We start from the raw sequence: 6,000 nt of genomic DNA, 5'->3' as shown, positions 1-6,000 counted from the left end.
ACGTTTAGGTCAATTTTATGCATTCTGGCGTTCGTAGATACAAGAAAACTGTTAAAATTCTTCAGAAACGTCACTTTTGAAGTGTTTTCTTGTACTTTTAAGCCACTCAGATACCCTACGGGCTCGGAAAGTGCAACGAAACCATCAAATTTTAGCTAGAAACTGTATTTTTGTCGATTTTTATTGAATTTGAACTATATTTCAACGTTTTTTGATGGTTCTGAGCCACCAAACACACTTAAAGCATGCAGAATCGACTCAGAATAGGAAAAGGAGACGTTTAGGTCAATTTTATGCATTCTGGCGTTCGTAGATACAAGAAAACTGTTAAAATTCTTCAGAAACGTCACTTTTGAAGTGTTTTCTTGTACTTTTAAGCCACTCAGATACCCTACGGGCTCGGAAAGTGCAACGAAACCATGAAATTTTAGCTAGAAACTGTATTTTTGTCGATTTTTATTGAATTTGAACTATATTTCAACGTTTTTTGATGGTTCTGAGCCACCAAACACACTTAAAGCATGCAGAATCGACTCAGAATAGGAAAAGGAGACGTTTAGGTCAATTTTATGCATTCTGGCGTTCGTAGATACAAGAAAACTGTTAAAATTCTTCAGAAACGTCACTTTTGAAGTGTTTTCTTGTACTTTTAAGCCACTCAGATACCCTACGGGCTCGGAAAGTGCAACGAAACCATCAAATTTTAGCTAGAAACTGTATTTTTGTCGATTTTTATTGAATTTGAACTATATTTCAACGTTTTTTGATGGTTCTGAGCCACCAAACACACTTAAAGCATGCAGAATCGACTCAGAATAGGAAAAGGAGATGTTTAGGTCAATTTTATGCATTCTGGCGTTCGTAGATACAAGAAAACTGTTAAAATTCTTCAGAAACGTCACTTTTGAAGTGTTTTCTTGTACTTTTAAGCCACTCAGATACCCTACGGGCTCGGAAAGTGCAACGAAACCATCAAATTTTAACTAGAAACTGTATTTTTGTCGATTTTTATTGAATTTGAACTATATTTCAACGTTTTTTGATGGTTCTGAACCACCAAACACACTTAAAGCATGCAGAATCGACTTCGTAGATACAAGAAAACTGTTAAAATTCTTCAGAAACGTCACTTTTGAAGTGTTTTCTTGTACTTTTAAGCCACTCAGATACCCTACGGGCTCGGAAAGTGCAACGAAACCATCAAATTTTAGCTAGAAACTGTATTTTTGTCGATTTTTATTGAATTTGAACTATATTTCAACGTTTTTTGATGGTTCTGAGCCACCAAACACACTTAAAGCATGCAGAATCGACTCAGAATAGGAAAAGGAGACGTTTAGGTCAATTTTATGTATTCTGGCGTTCGTAGATACAAGAAAACTGTTAAAATTCTTCAGAAACGTCACTTTTGAAGTGTTTTCTTGTACTTTTAAGCCACTCAGATACCCTACGGGCTCGGAAAGTGCAACGAAACCATCAAATTTTAGCTAGAAACTGTATTTTTGTCGATTTTTATTGAACTTGAACTATATTTCAACGTTTTTTGATGGTTCTGAGCCACCAAACACACTTAAAGCATGCAGAATCGACTCAGAATAGGAAAAGGAGACGTTTAGGTCAATTTTATGCATTCTGGCGTTCGTAGATACAAGAAAACTGTTAAAATTCTTCAGAAACGTCACTTTTGAAGTGTTTTCTTGTACTTTTAAGCCACTCAGATACCCAACGGGCTCGGAAAGTGCAACGAAACCATCAAATTTTAGCTAGAAACTGTATTTTTGTCGATTTTTATTGAATTTGAACTATATTTCAACGTTTTTTGATGGTTCTGAGCCACCAAACACACTTAAAGCATGCAGAATCGACTCAGAATAGGAAAAGGAGACGTTTAGGTCAATTTTATGCATTCTGGCGTTCGTAGATACAAGAAAACTGTTAAAATTCTTCAGAAACGTCACTTTTGAAGTGTTTTCTTGTACTTTTAAGCCACTCAGATACCCTACGGGCTCGGAAAGTGCAACGAAACCATCAAATTTTAGCTAGAAACTGTATTTTTGTCGATTTTTATTGAATTTGAACTATATTTCAACGTTTTTTGATGGTTCTGAGCCACCAAACACACTTAAAGCATGCAGAATCGACTCAGAATAGGAAAAGCAGACGTTTAGGTCAATTTTATGCATTCTGGCGTTCGTAGATACAAGAAAACTGTTAAAATTCTTCAGAAACGTCACTTTTGAAGTGTTTTCTTGTACTTTTAAGCCACTCAGATACCCTACGGGCTCGGAAAGTGCAACGAAACCATCAAATTTTAGCTAGAAACTGTATTTTTGTCGATTTTTATTGAACTTGAACTATATTTCAACGTTTTTTGATGGTTCTGAGCCACCAAACACACTTAAAGCATGCAGAATCGACTCAGAATAGGAACAGGAGACGTTTAGGTCAATTTTATGCATTCTGGCGTTCGTAGATACAAGAAAACTGTTAAAATTCTTCAGAAACGTCACTTTTGAAGTGTTTTCTTGTACTTTTAAGCCACTCAGATACCCAACGGGCTCGGAAAGTGCAACGAAACCATCAAATTTTAGCTAGAAACTGTATTTTTGTCGATTTTTATTGAATTTGAACTATATTTCAACGTTTTTTGATGGTTCTGAGCCACCAAACACACTTAAAGCATGCAGAATCGACTCAGAATAGGAAAAGGAGACGTTTAGGTCAATTTTATGCATTCTGGCGTTCGTAGATACAAGAAAACTGTTAAAATTCTTCAGAAACGTCACTTTTGAAGTGTTTTCTTGTACTTTTAAGCCACTCAGATACCCTACGGGCTCGGAAAGTGCAACGAAACCATCAAATTTTAGCTAGAAACTGTATTTTTGTCGATTTTTATTGAATTTGAACTATATTTCAACGTTTTTTGATGGTTCTGAGCCACCAAACACACTTAAAGCATGCAGAATCGACTCAGAATAGGAAAAGCAGACGTTTAGGTCAATTTTATGCATTCTGGCGTTCGTAGATACAAGAAAACTGTTAAAATTCTTCAGAAACGTCACTTTTGAAGTGTTTTCTTGTACTTTTAAGCCACTCAGATACACTACGGGCTCGGAAAGTGCAACGAAACCATCAAATTTTAGCTAGAAACTGTATTTTTGTCGATTTTTATTGAATTTGAACTATATTTCAACGTTTTTTGATGGTTCTGAGCCACCAAACACACTTAAAGCATGCAGAATCGACTCAGAATAGGAAAAGGAGACGTTTAGGTCAATTTTATGCATTCTGGCGTTCGTAGATACAAGAAAACTGTTAAAATTCTTCAGAAACGTCACTTTTGAAGTGTTTTCTTGTAATTTTAAGCCACTCAGATACCCTACGGGCTCGGAAAGTGCAACGAAACCATCAAATTTTAGCTAGAAACTGTATTTTTGTCGATTTTTATTGAATTTGAACTATATTTCAACGTTTTTTGATGGTTCTGAGCCACCAAACACACTTAAAGCATGCAGAATCGACTCAGAACAGGAAAAGGAGACGTTTAGGTCAATTTTATGCATTCTGGCGATCGTAGATACAAGAAAACTGTTAAAATTCTTCAGAAACGTCACTTTTGAAGTGTTTTCTTGTACTTTTAAGCCACTCAGATACCCTACGGGCTCGGAAAGTGCAACGAAACCATCAAATTTTAGCTAGAAACTGTATTTTTGTCGATTTTTATTGAATTTGAACTATATTTCAATGTTTTTTGATGGTTCTGAGCCACCAAACACACTTAAAGCATGCAGAATCGACTCAGAATAGGAAAAGGAGACGTTTAGGTCAATTTTATGCATTCTGGCGTTCGTAGATACAAGAAAACTGTTAAAATTCTTCAGAAACGTCACTTTTGAAGTGTTTTCTTGTACTTTTAAGCCACTCAGATACCCTACGGGCTCGGAAAGTGCAACGAAACCATCAAATTTTAGCTAGAAACTGTATTTTTGTCGATTTTTATTGAATTTGAACTATATTTCAACGTTTTTTGATGGTTCTGAGCCACCAAACACACTTAAAGCATGCAGAATCGACTCAGAATAGGAAAAGGAGACGTTTAGGTCATTTTTATGCATTCTGGCGTTCGTAGATACAAGAAAACTGTTAAAATTCTTCAGAAACGTCACTTTTGAAGTGTTTTCTTGTACTTTTAAGCCACTCAGATACCCTACGGGCCCGGAAAGTGCAACGAAACCATCAAATTTTAGCTAGAAACTGTATTTTTGTCGATTTTTATTGAATTTGAACTATATTTCAACGTTTTTTGATGGTTCTGAGCCACCAAACACACTTAAAGCATGCAGAATCGACTCAGAATAGGAAAAGGAGACGTTTAGGTCAATTTTATGCATTCTGGCGTTCGTAGATACAAGAAAACTGTTAAAATTCTTCAGAAACGTCACTTTTGAAGTGTTTTCTTGTACTTTTAAGCCACTCAGATACCCTACGGGCTCGGAAAGTGCAACGAAACCATCAAATTTTAGCTAGAAACTGTATTTTTGTCGATTTTTATTGAATTTGAACTATATTTCAACGTTTTTTGATGGTTCTGAGCCACCAAACACACTTAAAGCATGCAGAATCGACTCAGAATAGGAAAAGGAGACGTTTAGGTCAATTTTATGCATTCTGGCGTTCGTAGATACAAGAAAACTGTTAAAATTCTTCAGAAACGTCACTTTTGAAGTGTTTTCTTGTACTTTTAAGCCACTCAGATACCCTACGGGCTCGGAAAGTGCAACGAAACCATCAAATTTTAGCTAGAAACTGTATTTTTGTCGATTTTTATTGAATTTGAACTATATTTCAACGTTTTTTGATGGTTCTGAGCCACCAAACACACTTAAAGCATGCAGAATCGACTCAGAACAGGAAAAGGAGACGTTTAGGTCAATTTTATGCATTCTGGCGATCGTAGATACAAGAAAACTGTTAAAATTCTTCAGAAACGTCACTTTTGAAGTGTTTTCTTGTACTTTTAAGCCACTCAGATACCCTACGGGCTCGGAAAGTGCAACGAAACCATCAAATTTTAGCTAGAAACTGTATTTTTGTCGATTTTTATTGAATTTGAACTATATTTCAACGTTTTTTGATGGTTCTGAGCCACCAAACACACTTAAAGCATGCAGAATCGACTCAGAATAGGAAAAGGAGACGTTTAGGTCAATTTTATGCATTCTGGCGTTCGTAGATACAAGAAAACTGTTAAAATTCTTCAGAAACGTCACTTTTGAAGTGTTTTCTTGTACTTTTAAGCCACTCAGATACCCTACGGGCTCGGAAAGTGCAACGAAACCATCAAATTTTAGCTAGAAACTGTATTTTTGTCGATTTTTATTGAATTTGAACTATATTTCAACGTTTTTTGAGGGTTCTGAGCCACCAAACACACTTAAAGCATGCAGAATCGACTCAGAATAGGAAAAGGAGATGTTTAGGTCAATTTTATGCATTCTGGCGTTCGTAGATACAAGAAAACTGTTAAAATTCTTCAGAAACGTCACTTTTGAAGTGTTTTCTTGTACTTTTAAGCCACTCAGATACCCTACGGGCTCGGAAAGTGCAACGAAACCATCAAATTTTAGCTAGAAACTGTATTTTTGTCGATTTTTATTGAATTTGAACTATATTTCAACGTTTTCTGATGGTTCTGAGCCACCAAACACACTTAAAGCATGCAGAATCGACTCAGAATAGGAAAAGGAGACGTTTAGGTCAATTTTATGCATTCTGGCGTTCGTAGATACAAGAAAACTGTTAAAATTCTTCAGAAACGTCACTTTTGAAGTGTTTTCTTGTACTTTTAAGCCACTCAGATACCCTACGGGCTCGGAAAGTGCAACGAAACCATCAAATTTTAGCTAGAAACTGTATTTTTGTCGATTTTTATTGAATTTGAACTATATTTCAACGTTTTTTGATGGTTCTCAGATACCCTACGGGCTCGGAAAGTGCAAC

This window comes from Zophobas morio, unplaced genomic scaffold (genome assembly GCF_036711695.1).
Source record: "Zophobas morio isolate AGI-343-1 ecotype UQ-CSIRO unplaced genomic scaffold, CSIRO_AGI_Zmor_V1 ptg001166l, whole genome shotgun sequence".
In the NCBI taxonomy this organism is placed as follows: Eukaryota; Metazoa; Arthropoda; class Insecta; order Coleoptera; family Tenebrionidae; genus Zophobas; species Zophobas morio.
The sequence above is the reverse complement of the archived record's forward strand: the minus strand, read 5'-3'. Positions refer to the sequence as shown.